The sequence below is a fragment of the Anabrus simplex genome, chromosome 2 (genome assembly GCF_040414725.1).
Source record: "Anabrus simplex isolate iqAnaSimp1 chromosome 2, ASM4041472v1, whole genome shotgun sequence".
Classification (NCBI taxonomy): domain Eukaryota; kingdom Metazoa; phylum Arthropoda; class Insecta; order Orthoptera; family Tettigoniidae; genus Anabrus; species Anabrus simplex.
This window is the reverse complement of record NC_090266.1, coordinates 1,105,704,309-1,105,722,400: the sequence shown is the minus strand read 5'-3', so window position 1 is coordinate 1,105,722,400 and position 18,092 is coordinate 1,105,704,309. Positions and strand designations below refer to the sequence as shown.

The 18,092-nt window shown below is 39.0% G+C and overlaps 1 protein-coding gene across 3 annotated transcripts in view; it reads right to left on the bottom strand.

The window, feature by feature from the left end:
- LOC136864722 (dnaJ homolog subfamily B member 6-B) overlaps positions 1-10,373 on the bottom strand; it is a 346,776-nt gene extending 336,403 nt beyond the window's left edge. The window contains exon 1 of one of the 3 annotated variants that reach the window (XM_067142061.2): positions 10,312-10,373. The gene's annotated coding sequence lies outside the window, so the exon portion shown is untranslated. Of the gene's footprint in view, positions 1-10,209 lie in introns of all 3 variants that reach the window. The other 2 variants (XM_067142060.2, XM_067142063.2) reach the window with 2 other exon arrangements.
- Between the last annotated feature and the right edge of the window lie 7,719 nt (positions 10,374-18,092).

Here is an 18,092-nt window from a genome sequence, read left to right as displayed (position 1 = left end):
GCAACAGTTACCACATCAGGAATGATGGCCGAGTTGTGGAAGAGGTTTGGCCCCAAGGAAAGCTACCTATCAATGATTGCCGAGGCAGTTGTGCGTGGGTCTGTGCTGGAACCACTTGTATTAAAAAACATGAAAATTGTACAATACTGTGGCTTATGGTAAACCCACTGAGGGTCAGTTTCCTAAATAAAAGATTATATATATATTTATATATACAAATACACACAGACTGCAAAGCTCATCAAAGACTTTTTACAGATTTCTAAAAAATAAAGAAATATGAGTGTTTTGATGTGAAGTTAGTGAAGTCCTTAATGAGTGAATATGTTAAGTAGATGGTATGTGTGACAGTGTCTTGATGGCCCATAAATACTTTGCAGTCCTCGGTAAAGCCTTCGTAAATAAAACAAATGATTCCTGTAAGTCTCAAAAAAGAAATACATGAAATTACAGAAAGTAATACATATGCAATACGTGCATGATGTACATAATATTTATATACTTATGGTAAGTGAATAGTTGTCAATGAACGTACCTAATCTATTTTTTTAAACAGTATGTATGCCTACGTGAATTGAATGTAAATAGGGTTGAATATTGTAAATTGTTACAGTAATTTTTCGGTCTAAATTTTAATTTACAGAAAATAACATATGTACAGTAGTTAAAGTTATTTTTGAATACATATAGCTGTCATTTCCATGGCTCTGAAAATTGCAGACAGTATCACATGTAAGTGGTTTTTATCTAGCTGTAGACCTAAAATGGATGTCACTTTTCATGCCTCATCATATGACTTAAAATGTTATATAACTTCAGATCAAACATTTTGCTAGTGGATTTACGCCGCACCCACACAGATAGGTCTTATGGCGACGATGGGATAGGAAAGACTTAGGAATTGGAAGGAAGCGGCCGTGGCCTTAATTAAGGTACAGCCCCAGCTTTTGGTGTGAAAATGTGAAACCACAGAAAACCATTTTCAGGGCTGCCGACAGTCTGATTCAAACCCACTATCTCCTGGATGCAAGCTCACAGACACGCACCCCTAATCGCATGGCCAATTCCATAATTCCTTTAAAACTTAAAAACAATATACATGCTTGTATACATGTGAAATTTCAAGATCTCTGATTCAGGTATATCATAGCAGCCAACAGGAGCAGTAGACAGCAGTAAGCCACTGGATAGCATTAGTGGCACTGTCGTCGCCAGAAGGCTATGCATTCTTGTGAGAATTTCTGCCTTTATATTTGTAACCTATTTGGTTGGGGTATGTGCAGTTGTATGTGTACAAACATTCTAAAGGTAGTCTTTATGGTCAGCCAGGTGAGACCAAGATAGCAACACACAAGGGTGATCCAAAACCTTTTTTAAAAATGTAATTCAAGAATGTTTTCTATTTTATGCAAAGAGATGGGTAGTGAGCATGTCAAATTGCTGTTTCATACTGAGGTGCAATGGCTTTCGCAGGTTTTCTTTATGTCACCACGATGAACTTTCTTCAGAAGTGCAAATGTTTCTCACCGACAGTTCCTCAGACTTAAAGGACCATTTCCTTGAACTATGACTTTGTGTCCTGGCATATTTGGCAGACATTTTGTTTCCTGAATGGGCTCACTAAGAGCCTTCAAATCCTCTATTACCACACCTTTCTCAGTCCATGACAAAACAAAGGCCTTCACAAAGAAAATTAATTTTGCTATGAAGTAATTAAACAGTGGAACAGTGACATTTCAGTTCTTGCAGTTTCATGAGTGAAAATGAACCAGTTAAAGTAACTTGCACCCTAAACTGGGAAAGTGTGAAGGCCCTAATCAATTTCATGGATTATGTTTAAGAAAATATATTTTTTTAATGTGCTTTATATCGCACCACCACATAGGTCTTATGGCAACAATGGGATAGGAGTGTGAAGGAAGCAGTCATAGCCTTAACTTACTGCCCGATCATTTGCCTGGTACGAGAATGGGAAACCACGGATAACCATCTTCAGGCCTGCCAACAGGGGGGGATTCAAACCCAATATCTCCTGAATGTAAGCTCATCAGAGATCCCTTGTTAGTTGAAGACACCCAGCTAATCATCTCTAACAACAGAATAAAATAGATTAACTTATTCAGCTATCCTGCAACAGAATTCTTGATAAGACTTTCAGAAGGATGAATATCAAAGTTCTGGATGGCAAGGCGAAAGGAATATAGTCTGACTAGCGAGAAAGCTGTAAAATTTCTGCTTATGTTCAGCATAAGTCATCTATATGAGTATGTTTTCTTCAGTTGTGCACATAAACATTAGACCTACCAGAATATTTCAGCAATGCTTTATTTGGGAACAATCACACCAAGTTTCTGCCCCCACCCAATGTATTATGTATGCATTAATATATAATTAGAATATTTTAATGCCAAAAAGAAAAAGATATTCTAAGTATCGGTACCATCTTAGAAATCGTACAAACACTACTTAATAATGTTAGACAAAATAATATGATTAATTTTGGCTTTCAAAACCCCGTAATACTACTTTGTGGTGAGAGAAAAGTATGAATGTTGACTTAGTGGTACACCAGACTAAACATTTTGAAATCCCTGTTACAGGATTGTGAGAGACTGCAAAATCTTGAGCAATGTTGTGAGATGGACAGCACACAATGACATGATGGTGAATGAGTGGTAAGTCTAGCTGTAAGTTTGCTAAGAGGTAAAGTCCCCTCAGCTTTAATTACAGTGTTGATAGAGTGGAAGTGTAACCATAAGGAAATATTTTCATTGGGGTAATTACATTAAAAGGATTATAAATAAACTTGTTCATATGTTTAGGAGGGTATTAGGGGTTGCAGTAAGGATGCAAAGGAGAGGGCATGTAAGTCATTGTAAGACCACAATGGTTCACTTGGGCTGAGTGGCTCAGACAGTGGAAGTGCTGGCCTTCTGGCACCAACTTGGCAGATTTGATTCTGGGTCAGGCCAGTGGTATTTGAAGGTGCTCAAATACGTCAGCCCCGTTTCGGTAGATTGACTGGCATGTAAAAGAAATCCAGCGGGACAGAATTCCGGCACCTCTGAGTCTCGGAAAATCGTCAAAAGGAGTTAGTGGGATGTAAAAACAATACCAATACCCCAACCAGGAGTAGTCTGTTCGAGAACGAAATTATCCCAAGGAAAGCCACATGATTTGTTCTGGGTAATTTCAGAAGAGCAGAGTTACAAAATATTTCAAAAAATGGGCTAGGAAGAATTGGGACTAAGGAGATGAGCTGCTCAAATATGTAGTATGTTCCAAGATGACATGGAATTTTAGTAGACAAATAAGCCAAAACACTTTATAAAAGTAGGAAAGATAATATGAAGATGAAGTGTAAATTCAAGAGGAATAATTGAGGGCATTATCCATTTACAGAAAGAGGAATTAGGGATTGGAATAATTTACCTAGGGAGATGTGTGAATTCTAACTTTTTGAAATCATTTAAGAAAAGACTAGGTAAACAAATGATAGGGACTGCCACCTGGGTGATAACCCTACATGCAGATCACTGGCAATTGACGGCCTCAACGCTGACCATTCAGCCTAAGAGCCAGACTGAAGGATTATGTTGTATTCGTGCTATATATTTAAAAATTATACTTCACTGACCTTGGGAAATAAGTTCTTAGTCCCCAAGACAACCAGAATCAAATTTAATATACAGTACTAACCAGGTGTATAAATTGGCATTTAGCATTTGTTTTGGTTCTCTCTATCAAGCAAATAATTCCCCTCTAGTATTACAATGAAATACCCAATTTCATCTCCTGATTGAAAGTAAAGCAATGGGCATGTCAAAATGCATCATATTCATAAGATACAGAAACTTCAATGGCTTAAGTCAAAAAATGTGTTGCAAATTAGCACAGCATAAAATTGTGCCTTATTAACATAAATTTAACACCAACAAAATAGGCAGAGGTTGATGTAGAAGACTGGTTAGACTTAGTATTTAATGATTTAATGAGGCTACAGTGCTAGTAGCAAATACTGTACAAGATTCAGAAAATTCTGGTTCCTTTGATGACTTGCAGACAGAATAACGAACTAAAGATTACAGTAAAAAATAAACTGAAGATTAGGCCTAACCTACAGTATGTACTTCCTGATGCAAAAAGCAAATGGAGGAAGGTTTTCATATCCCCGAGTACAAGCATAACAAAAGGGAAGGAGTACAGTACCATAGCGATTTCCAGGTTAGTTAATGTATGTTTACCTAAATTTTGGCAATAAAGAACTAGAACATTCTACTCCCAGGGTAAGTTTAAATAACAACATTTTGAACAAACTGCCCTAAATGTTGCTTGTCACTCTCCTAACATAAAAGAACTATGCAAGTTGATTGGCAAAGTGTACTGAATAAATGTTGATATGAAAGAGAAAGACAAATATTTTTTTATAACTAATGACTGTGGCACTGGATGAAGCAAAGTTCGATGTTGATTTTTCTGTATTAGAGTCCACTCGGTCATTGTGTTGAGAAGAGTATGCATTAAGCATACCAGTACATGTTTACCAATTGCCAACTATACTGTATGACTTGCTTGCAAAATGGCCTCCCAGCCATGCAACTGGTACTATATGTAACAGGTGTTAGCTCAATGAATATTATCCTGCCCAACTGGATATATGTTCAAAAATAAAAAGTAATTTCATTCTGAAGGAAAATTAACCTGGGAGAGGTACCGTAACGCACGGTGCTGCCAGACTCCCATGGTGATATCTGGAAGTACTGCGTCCGTGTTCGGTTGGCTATACTGCTAATACTTGGTCTACCTTCATTCGGGTGTTCTCTTAACAAGTTCCTACATGCATCTCCAGTGTTCTTTGCCTTGGAGAAAGAAAAAAGCCAGTTAATATGTTTGGGGTGCCCGTGGACCCCTACGTCACCGTTTGTGGAACTTTTAATTTACTGAAGACTAGGCCATTCTGTTGAAAGTGATTACTATATATGTGCACGAACCACATGAAAAATGTTTTCAAACCTTCCACTGATGCTGAAGAACACATAACAAGTGAATCTGAATTAATCTTACACCGAAACAGAATTGCAATAAAATTTCCAATAATGGCAAACGGTGTTGTAGGGTATTTTTGTTGTATCTTTTTTTTTGACGTGACAATGAAGTACTTTACACAATATAGCAGCTTTATTTTCTGTTAAAACGTTGCTTACTGTTTATTTACTTCATAAAATTTGGTTTTGCTCTCATTCCAGTATCGCAAAAGACCCCACTCTACTACTAGCATTACAAAGTCATGTTACCTCTCTCGGGTTAAATAATTTGCATGTCGGTTGGGAAAGTAGGGGATATAATATTATATCAAATCCAATCTAGAAAACAAGCTCCCAGTAAAAAAGGCCACTTTGAGTACTTCTTGCAATCTCTTATTCAAGCAGCCAGTGTAAAGGATTATGAAGGATTTCAAGCAACATGTGAGAAAAGTTGCCTACAACTAAGTGAATGCAATTTACCAAGAAAGCCAGGTGTTATCACATCTGTTCCTGAATGGACAGTTGTAACTAGGCTAATCAGCACCACAATTATGTAGGTAAAGTACCAGTCTACCTTACCTGCTCAAACTGAAAAACAGCATTCATGGTAGCTACTGAAATTGCCAGGCCCAGAAATAAAGGCACCTTGGCTTCTAGCTATGGTACAGATTTTAAAACTCAGTTCTATGCATAGCAATTAAATTGCTTTCAGCCACATCTAATATTGAGAAAGTACGTATATTATATCACCAATGGCTAACACAGCTCTTGTTTCTTACACAACAGTCACAGCATTCTCACCCTTTAATACATATTCTTGTCACTAAAATTCTGATATCCATAGCAATTTTATAATTTCTTACATTACAGTACTGCCAATAATAAGTAAATTTACTTGATGGTAACGAAGTGTAGCAGCATAACTTTAAGCTACTAATATTGCCAACAAAATGACAAGGGGAGTCAAGCATTTTATGAACAAGCCTTCACTTAACGGTGCTTTTCAAATCCGCCAGGCAGGCCAGCATCACGTCTTGAACCAAGTGTACCAAACTACAGTTGCATATGCTTAGCTACTTATTAGATAATGATGCACAACTGCAAATTTCACGATTACACTGGCAAGAAGCGATGTAAAAATACTTGTATAACCTGTTATGGCTTGCAAACTTTAATTCAGATCCTTATATAACTTCCACTGCATATTCAAGATTATATAGTGAGACTATTAAATTATATCAACTCATTAAAAATTTTGCAAATTCTTAAATGAAAATTGTTTCAAAGCCCATTACTTGTGTCAAAGACAACTTAGTGCTCTGCCAAAAAAAAGTCCAACCTCAACTGGTATTACAACAGAAACTTCAAGAATTTCAAATATAGCCTAGTACCCCACCAATTGGAATGGAAATTAAGTTTTCATTTGAGATATTACATCTATTTCATCAGCAGCGACCAGCAAGTACTAGAACGCATAACCATAACGCATAAAATGACATGCAGCAATTGGAGAAAATCTAGAGTGTTAACCAATCAATAATGATCTGCATTTAGGGCAGTTGCTCATGTGGCAGATCCCCTATCTGTTGTTTCCTAGCCTTTTCTTAAAGATTTCAAAGAAATTGGAAATTTACTGAACATGTCCCTTGGTAAGTTATTCCAATCCCCAACTCCCCTTTCTATAAATGAATATTTGCCCCAATTTGTCCTCTTGAATTCAAACCTTATCTTCATATTGTGATCTTTCCTACCTTTAAAGACACCACTCAAACTTATTAGTCTACTAACGTCATTCCACGCCATCTCTCCACTGACAGCTCGGAACATATCACTTAGGCATAAAATTTCAAGGATAATTTAATAAAACCACCTATTCAATACTTTCCATGTTTAAAGTGGTTTGAATTTACATGAATTTATGTAGACGTCATTTTCAATACAGAATAATGAGAGTTGTTACTTGTAATATATCACTTAGTCGAGCAGTTTGTCTTTCCCCCAAGTCTTCCCGGCCTAAACTTTGCAATGCTACTCTTTTGTCAGAAATCATCCAGAACAAATCGAGCTGCTTTTCTTTGGATTCTTTCCTTTTCATTTCCCTCTAGTTGGTTCTATCACTTTCTGAACCAGCCGTCCTTCCCATATTACCTTATTTGCCATTTGTTGGTCATGCTTCCTGTTGTTCACATTACCGTACCTTCCCAATGGACATATGGTAAATTCAGATCTCCCGCTACAATTACATTCCTTTCCCTGTAGTTTCTCCACATATCTGATTATCTTATCAAATAATTCTGAATCAGCGTCAGCACTACCCTTTGCTGATCTGTACAATCCAAAGACATCAAGTTGCCTATTATCTTTAGAAGTGAGCCTTACACCTATAATTTCATGTTTGTCATTAACTTTTTCATAGCTTACAAATTCTTCTTTCACCAGAATGAATACTCCCCCCTCCAACCATTCCTATCTCTATGATACACACTCTAGTTCCATGAGAAAATTTCTGCATCCATTATATCATTTCTCAGCCATGATTCAACTATTACAATATCTGGTAAGTATATATCTATTAAATTACTCAGTTCTATTCCTTTCTTCACAATACTTCTACAGTTCAACACTAACATTTTTATGTCATCCCTACTTGACTTCCAGATCCCTGTAACCTTATCACTGCTCCCTAGACCACCCTGATTCCTTGAATGTACCTCCCTATTACCCATCCAAACAAATTTCCTAACATATGTACCACTGCAGTTTAAGAGAAGGCCATCTGAGTGCAGATCCCTATCTCCTACCCACCCATTAGTATCTATAGTACACAAACCTTTTCTTGATCCCTGAGCTCGATAGTGCTAAATGGGAACTAGGGATCAAGAAAAGGTTCGTGTACTATAGAAATCTCATTCCCATTTTTCCACATACCCACTCCCTAGTCCACACACTTTCCCCACATGTCTAACAATGGACTCCCCCATGACCAGAGCCTCAATCCTACCCACTTAATTTGATCCCCTCCTCTCCTGGACAGGCCTACCTTTCCTGACAGCTGCAGAAGCTACTTCTACCTCCCTTTTCTCCCTTCCATGACCCTGTTCCATCTGTCTCCTCCTATCCTCTACTCTACATTTCCCTTTCCTACCTTTTCCCTTCCTCCTACTTCCACACATCTCAGCAACAGTTCCCTCTGTTGTTCTACTTGCAGTGACTCGTACTGATTTCTCACAGACACCTGTCCTGAATTCTGATCCTGAATAGAGCCCTTAGCCTGCAATCTCCTTCCCCTTAGAATATTAGACCACCTGTCTTTTACAATTCCCCCTTTCCTTCCCATCCCTCTTTTACACCTACTGTATCCTGCACATTGTTTGTTAATAATAATAATTGCTTTTACATCCCACTAACTACTTTTACGGTCTTCGGAGACGCCGAGGTGCCGGAATTTAGTCCCGCAGGAGTTCTTTTATGTGCCAGTAAATTTACCGACACGAGGCTGTCATATTTGAGCACCTTTAAATACCACCGGACTGAGCCAGGATCGAACCTGCCAAGTTGGGGTTAGAAGGCCAGCGTACATTGTTTGAGGAAGGCCTATCTTCCTTCCTGTCTTCCAAAAGAATCCTAATTATCTACCTCAAACTCTCCAGCACCTCCCTCATACTCCTCAATGCCTCACCACACCCACAGTTCCTACACTTGCACTCCTTAGCCATTATTTATAGAAAATGAAAATAAAAAAATAACTTATTACATCCAAAAAAAAGAAAAGAAAGGAAATATAGTCTAGGATAATACACAAAGGTCACACGACAGTAAGGTACGGTAATTAATATACTACTACACTACAATACTACTTAGTCGCACCCTATTTTTATCCTACAACATCACAACAGGATAAAAACTACTGTTAATTACCGAATACCTAAAGGAATACACAAGAATTACACAATTCTAAACTGCAGTTAAGCCTATCCAAAATACAACTACAGAATTCCAGTAAGATAATTTCTACGGTTACCTCTACTATATTACACTAATATTTTACACTAGAATAAGCACGCTAATTTCTAATAAGATATTAGTCGTATACTACTGTACAGTATACTACAATAATTTTAAACTACGATCAGACGGATCCTAATCACAATAACGTTTGTTACTACTAAGCACAAACAGAAATGAAAATTTCAAGTTTGAAATTTGCAAGAACTACTCAAAGATTACCAACAAAGCTAAATGCTTAGGCAGATTGTTATTAGTACTATGCTCTAATTGATACACACAAGTATAGCAGGCAAGATACAGTACTTTCTAAATATACCGTATCTACAGTACAATTCTCAACTGAAGTGTGTTTATATGATTTTTACCACTGGTGGATTATTATTTTCCCTACTACGCGGGACAGAGAATAAAAGTGTCCTTAAATGCTAAAAAAGTTATAGGCCTAGGCAGTATAGAATTATTCTTTTCCTATTATTCCTGAAGCACAAATTTATGTTGCGTACAATACTGAAGTAAAAACAGCATGCTTGAAAAGACGGCATAAGATGTATAATATAGACACTATCAAAGGTCAACTGCAACCTACAACTTAACCATCATAAACTTTTAACGTAGGCCTACACAGTTAAATTCTTGATCAACAAATGCAATTTCCTTTCGGTTAGAAATGTTTCGTTAGGAGCCGATGGCACCTATCTGAAACAAAATTAATATATTTATGATATACTGATTAATTTAACTGAATTACAACGTCCAGTTAGAAGTAATGTGTGTAAATGTAAATCAAATCAAATACAAAGAAGTGGAATATTAATCAGAGAATGTCTTTATCGTGTCCTTCCAGAAGTAACGATATTAATGGACACAAAGGAACAACGTGCAATATAATTAATACCTGGTGAAAATATAGCAATCTTGCGCTGTGTAAGAATACTTCCGGATCACAAAGAAGAAGAAAATATTTTTTTTCAATTTAGAATAATAAATTCACTGCTGATATTCTCAAATTAAGGCAAAAATTGTGGAAACATGACTTTGTAACCCTTAGCTATAGTGTCCACGATCACATCAAACACAATAACTCAAAACACATATCTACAGGCACAACAGCAATTCACACTCAGTTTGTCAATACACAGTTCAATTATTAGAGGACACGAATCTTAAATTCACTCACCACTAAATGAAAGTTATAGATACTATCGACAAAATCCTATACAGCTGCCGACGAACTTATAATGGAATGCCATTAAATATCACAAGAACTGAAATCCATTACCCGTAACTTTTCCACAACGATCAGCTGAGTTCAGGAGGAAAGCTTGCACTAGCTCGACAATCGATAGGTCCAAGCAGGTTAAGTTTATGGTACATAAAATGACCGCTAGGTCTCAAGACAGCAGTAGTATACTACTCCCGTTAACACAGTGTAACTTAACTGACAAGGGCGTGAAATACCTGCCGTTCATCCAGTTCAACCAGTTAGTCTAGCGAATAATTCTGATTTGTTATAATAGTTTTAATGTGGAATACGATGCATTAATGAATAAGCAAATGTAATACTTAAGTTTATTTTAAATCATTTAACTGTTTCTCTCCATTCGTCTTTTGTAAGTGTATGGCTTACCACGTCCCGGTTTAATGGTTTTTGTACCGGGAACCCGATCGGTTTGTCATTTTGCCCCAATCTGAGAATAATATTCATGAATACATTGAATATCTTTAAAAATGATAGCAGAAATGGAATGTGTTTGGCATTTAATTTCACGGTAATTGACAACTGCTAGAATTAATTTAGGCCTAAGAATAGAAGATGTTAATATATATTAATACATTTAGTGGAAGAATTGTAAAACAGCATAAATGAGTTGAATCAACTGATGTTAGTGCGCACAATATGCAGGGAGATACGTACAACGTAGCTTTCTAACTTACGGCACTGTAGCTACCGGTACGTGCCCTACAGTTTGTTCGAAATCTAATGAACCTTTTGTTGATGGTATAGTGTAGATTATGTGTATATTAAAGGCAGATTGGAATGGTCTCAATGGAAGGCGTGACAGTCAGGGACGCTGACTCAGTGCAACGGTGCTCGAGGACCCCACGGCATTTTTTGGTGAGGGTGGGGGGGTGCCAAACATCCCCACAGACAGGGAGAAGAAAAATTAAGAAAAGAGATAACGACAGAAGAAGAAATAAAATAAATAAACATAGAAAGGAAGAGGTAATCATTGTTCGTCGTATTTCTTAAATGAGAGTAGGGCCCGATTCTTTTCATATAGCTGAGATGAGTGATATAAAGTTTGGTTTTACCGGGCGAGTTGGCTGTGTGGTTAGGGGCGCGCGGCTGTGATCTTGCATCCGGGAGATAGTGGGTTCGAACCCCACTGTCGGCACCCTGAAGATGGTTTTCCGTGGTTTCACATTTTCACACCAGGGCTGTACCTTAATTAAGGTCACGGCCACTTCCTTCCCAGTCCTAGCCCTTTCCTATCCCATCGTTGCCATAAGACCTATCTGTGTCGGTGCAACGTAAAGCAGCTAGCATAAAAAGAGTTTGGTTTAGGCAGAGACTATACGAGGGATCAAAACATGTAAAATTCTGGAATTGTGGTGCTGAGAATCAAAGGTGGCAACATTCTGTGTACATTTTTTTCTAATGGACAGAGCGACGATTCCTCTCGCGTCGGCCTCAGAAACTTCCGTCAGCTACTCTATAGCGGAACTCTCGCGAAAACGGAGCGCAGGGACGTTGCCTACGCAATTATACACCTTTGTTTTTTTCAGAGTTGGGGTCTGACAGTTGAGTGGCATATCGCTAAACAACAGAAAATAAACAAACACCATCAAAATACGTTGCCAAGAATACCCAACTCCACGCCACTCTCACGGACTCGTTCTTTTGAAAGTCTCGAAACATTCTCCAAAGAATCATGTAACAGGCGGCTCGCGAGTGCCGTACTTTCTATTTACAAACGTCCTGCAAGCAACTGTGATGCATGGGATACCTAATCACTCGTTTTCGAAGCAGCGCTACAACGTGCTGTATTTCGGATGTTGTGAAACAAATAGCAGTCATTTTACTGGACACGTTCCATGACAGGGTGAATTTGTAAATACGCCAAAGATACAGAAAAGAAAATGTTGATAAGTTATTAATGTATACACGAGCAGACATTCCATTCTGTAAAGTAGTTGTTTGTATGAAACAAAAACTAATATTGTTCGGCGAAATACGTGTATAGAACGCAGACGTCTGTTTGGAAACTACTGTGCATACCGTCTGTGAGCTTCGGCCGCCTACCCACCAGATTCTACACAGATTAAAATGATGTCTATATATTCGTCGTTGCTGAACACACTGGCCTTTGCCGATATATAGACAGCAAATGTAGTGCTGCTGTACCATACACCTGCCTAGAACTATGCGGTCGAAAACGAAGTTTACTAATGCAAGGGGTTGCATTAGACGGGTAGCACTGAGGTACATGCTGTGGGTTGTTATGTCTTTATATTCCGACGTAACCTGCCTGTTGGTAGTAGTGTCCCTGTGAAAAATCAGTTAGTAGACATCCCATTAATCATTTCTGCATGCGGGGCATTTATAAGTAGAAAGTACGGCACTCATGAGCCGCCTGGTATTTTCAGTAACACTCAATTCTCACTAAATCAACAGGTGGAAACACACACGATCCTATCCTATCTTAAACCAACTTAAACTACAAGTAACATTCAACAAATGATTATGAATTAACTAATAGTAAGCTAATTATGAATACCGTAGTAAAAAAGAAAACTGCAGTACAGATGCTGTTCGTCCTAGCAATGATAACATAACATAACACAAAACGGGTACAAAACAGAAAGGAAAGGAGTGCAGGTGTTAACGGCAAATAAAAACTCTGCTTAGCATCATAAACATGTCAATGTTGCCCACGTTACCATGACAACACCACGCCATTTTTCGTATCACCAGAGCCAACGTCAAACTGCGCATGACGGCTTACACAGCGCAAAATACGTTCTAGTTCCAGACTCGCCACTCTTGTCAGCCCTCCACTGTATAACACAGACGTATATGAAAATTGTGAAGCAAAAGGTTAAGTTACTGGCATTTTAGATGCGATAGGTTTTAAAATGAATATACAAGGTTCTGTATGTAGCGCCAAGAAAGTACGGTATTTTGTTATAAAAATGCTATTAACAGGATGCTTATTGCACATGCAAAACAATGGTTTATTGGTGTGTACCATTCTACAAATGTCAACTTCATAATAGTAGTGGAATTTCTTCCCATGGATTTTCACCAAATACAGAATTATGAGAAAAATGGGTCGAAATTTTATCACGTTGGGGTGACGAGAAAAATAGCACGTGGCAATCTCCTCAAAATCAGTAGTATGTAATGGACATTTTGAAAGCACGTGCTTTAGTATTTCTACTAAAACCAGATGCCTTCTTCCAAATTCAATTCCAACGCTTTTTTCAGGGTATGACAAGAGTAGGCTTAATAAAGCGTGTAATCTATCGTATCATTTTCGCAGGCAAGTACAAGTAATGACGACGTATAAGTAGAGCAAATAGAAGATATAAACATCATCTCACACTTTGTCCAAATTGACATGGCCCAGTATAAAGTGCACTCAACTTCCACAACATAGGTAAATGCGAGATAACTGGCAACACGTACTCTTTAAAAGAAAAACCATATCATAACCCAACTGAGGTGCAAGAATAGGAAGTTGCTTGCTCAAGTGAAGAAACAAACGAGAAAATTGTATGCAGATAACTCTATGCTACACTGCAAGTTTTCTAGTGAAGTGAAGACTCGAAGGCAACATGATTACTCGAGCAATTGAGGGCATTTGGCAAGAAAAAGGTACAGTACACAGAAGATATTAGAAACAATTTTGTTCTGTGGCAGATTAAATCGCCAAAAGGCTACGAATTAGCTAGGCAGATGGAAACAGTGCATTTGCCACACAAAAGTATACTGAAATAATAGACAAGTTGGAAGCAGAATTACACTTTCTATGGAACAGGAAAACGTTGGCTCTCCCATTATTGACGAAATGGCAATATAGCTGAAACTTATACACATTTCAAAAAATAGGGGAACATGCCTTGTAACGTTTGTTATGTGAACGTTAATTTGGTAGATGGGGTTCCAATGGTCGTACAGCATACCATGGGACCTTAGCTACTCAGGGTACGTAAAATCGAAGTTATACTTCATCTGTAGGCGTAGCTATGCATTAAACTGCCAGGTGACCCCCCGAAACAAAGTAAATACCGGTGAGTCCGTGTGTCTTTGTGAGGTACACAGACTACTGCGGTCATCTGAGCTCGTTGTACGTAAACCAGCACATCCCATGAGGCATCTTAACGATATTCAAGTCACAAGAGCAGTCACTTTGATCCAGGAAGGATGGACTTTACGCCGTGTTGCTGTGGATCTCAGTGTCTCTCCGTCAGTTATTCAACGCTTGTGAAATTGCTTGGACAAGGTCGTGGGCGCATGACAACAACAACCCCACAGGATGACCGATATCTGACCATCTGTGCGTTGCGGCGTCGTTCAGCAACTGCCAGAGAACTGCAACAAGACCTCAGGAGGGTCACTGGAGTCACGGTGTCTGACCAGATAGCAAGGAACACGTTATGAGAAGTGTCCTTACGACTCTGAAGTCCTGTTCGAGTGCCCAGTTTAACTCAGCAACATCGCGCAACTCGCTTTATTTTTGCCCGTATACACGTCAACTGGCAACTTCGCCAACGGAGATCTGTGTTGTTCACAGACGAATCCAGATTTCCCCTGACACAGCGTGATGGACGTCAACGTGTATGGAGACGCCGTGGTGAGCAGTACATGCCAAATGTTGCCCAGGAAGGCGACCGATGCGGGCAAGGTTCTGTGATGGTGTGGGGTGGTATCAGTATTGATGGCCGTACGGATCTTGCCGCCGTCCGTGGTAATCATACTGCTGTGGGATACATCGAGCAGATGCTACAGCATGTGCATACGGTGTTGGCCCTGAATTCGTACTCATGCACACAATGCCAGGTCTCATGTAGCGCGCATCACAAGAGCTGTCTTGCGACAACTGGACATTCAAGGGATGGAATGGCCAAGAGTGAGTCTCGACCTTAATTTCATCGAACATGTGTGGGATAGGCTTGACAGAAGTGTTTGTGGGCGTCCTGTTCCGTCACAGACTCTCCAAGACCTCGAACAGGCTCTCATTGAAGAATGGGACCTGATATCGTAACGTGACCTCCGTAGAGTTAGACGGAGCACGTCGCGTAGTTGCCGAGCTGTGATAAATGCTATTGGAAAACGTACACCATACTGAAGCTTTCCGACTGTGATGAAAATCCACCCTGGAGGATTGTTATTACGTTGTTTGCACCCCTATTTGGACATTTCCGTTTGTGTTCTGAAAATGAACGCGAATCCATCAATGCTCTTTTGTATGCTTCAACGGTAAAGAATAAAGGTTTAGTTGGTAATATACCTGGGTGTGTGGTATTGTTTTGTGGAGCATGGCATACGTTCAAAACATGTTCCTCTAATTTTTTGAACTGTGTATATGATTGACACTTAGACTAGTTTTATGTGGGTAATGAACTTCATACTGAAGGAGAACTAGCGAACAGGTTGCTTTGCTTTACGTTCAGAGGTCTGGCAGCATGATTTCGAAAAACCGTGGCATTTTTCCGATTCTGTAATTTGGACGGCGCTATGTTCCAAGGGATAAGGCTGCAAGTAATAGCATCTGTAGAAGAGATAGGATTTACTGTGTTGAGAATTATGTGCGATATTGCTGAAGTAAATGTGACTATGTATGAAAATTTATGTGGTGGGATGTTCAACCAGAAATGACCCATCCTTTACATGAAAGCCACAAAATATTTCTGTGCTATGATCAAAGTCACAAAATCAATAATGTTCGGTCACAGTTTCTAAAAAAATCTTTTCAAGGTGATGGGAAAGAAATCTCAGGAAATCGCGTGAAGACTACAGATTACAGGGGAGCTTGATTTTTTCCTCAGTTTGCTACTTGACTAGAAAAGTGGTTTACCCCTCCGATTCGAGGAAATTAACGTAAAGGGCACGAAACTTTCATTTGCAGTCTCGATTTCAGCTGCACTGGAAATTTGTAGTTCTGTTACAAGTGAACATTTCCCCCATAAGGGGAGTCTTGACGCTACGATGCACTTCATAAATGTAATAAGAAAGTGGTTCGATATCCACGATGTTCGCAATCGAACTCATGCTATATTCTCCCAAAAGGCTAATAAGTTGCATTTATTTTCCGTTAGTGATGAACGACTTGAACGACTGACTGATACCTTTCTGCCTTAAATCGAGAAACTTCAGCGTGCAGGAAGAAACAAAAACGAGAAGTTAATTATTGAGACCGTTCCCTTGTCATTACTAAACAGTCGACGGTTGCGTGCATAAAGTATATTTTAACTATGAGCTTCCACTGCGTCTTAACGCGACACTTCTCTAGTGACGATGTTGAACTGGTTTTTTTTTGCTACATTCGGCAATTGGGAGGATATAATGATATGATGGATGCTCGTGCTTGTACGCATGAAATTGTGGCCACGCTTAAAAGTGGAATCATACGTCTATCTATACATGCAAATGTCAAGATGAATCCTGATAATCGTTCACAAAATTGGCGCAGCGTAAAGGGAATCAGACGGCGATGACAGAAATACTTACTTTCTACTTACTTCTGGACGCTACAGCCCGTGAAGGGACTTGGTATCTCGAACTATCGTAGCCCACTCCTCTCGATCGGTCGCCTTGCTTCTCCATCTTCTTACACCCATCTTCCTGAGGTCTTCCTCCACATCATTCAGGCATCTCTTTCTTGGTCTTCCTTTCAGTCGCCTCCCGCCTGGTTTACCCTGATATACTTTCTTAACTGCTCTCTCTTCAGGCATCCGTTCCACATGTCCTAGCCATCTCAGTCTACTACCCTTGATATCCGACACATTATCTGGTTCCCAATATAATATCTTTATTTCCTCATTCCTACTTATCCCCCATTCCCCATTATCATATACGGGTCTATATATTTTCCTTAATATCTTTCGTTCCCATCTCCGGAGGAGTTCTTCATCTGTGCCTGTAAGAGTCCATGTCTCTGATCCATAAGTCATTACTGGTTTAACTACGGTTCTATACAGTTTAATCTTCAAATTCCTACTAAGCGTTCTTGTTCTAAAAACATTGACTAATGAAAAATAGCTTCGGTTGCCTGCTGCTATTCTTGCTTTTATCTCCTCTCTTATATCATTGTCTGAAGTAACCAGTGATCCGAGATACCTGAAACTCCTACATTTTTCACAGTTTTTCCCATTCAGTTGTATTGTGGATTCTCCTGTCGTTTCCGTAGACCGAGATACGAACATATACTTTGTCTTCTCCTGGTTCACCTGAAAACCTATTTCTATAGCTGCTCTTTGCTACCTCCCCAGGCCTTCCTCTAATTCTTGAAATCTTTGCCATCAGGTTTATGCGATGACAGAAATACAGCTGCCAAATTCTCTACTGGAAATACAAATGTTTATTATACTTTTTTCAAACATCAACACATTTTTGAAACTAAAATTTACTTTATTTTATCTAGCTTGTCCAACAACGCTGAAAGCAGCATCCATGACGATTGTGGTTGCCCCGTTAAAGTGACTGAAGAGAACACAACCTGCGACAGCGGCACTGACTTCGGGCGGCAAGGTGATTTCTGTCCCTCATAGATTATCTTAGGGAGGACAGAGTGCACTTGTGCCCTCTCTTCAAATTCTCCTCGTGGATTTTAAGTCCCTTTATACTGAAACGTGGAGTTCGGCTAATGCCTTAGAACTGGAGAAGGAGGCAGATGATTTTATACGAAGAAATGATATTTGAAAATGGATATCCCTTCAAAGAACTATATTTCGTAACAGAGACCGTTAAGGTGGTACATCTGATGCTAAAGCTTTTCGCATTTCATATCATGAAGTGAACAATACACAGTAGTAGGACATTTATGCAGAAAACGT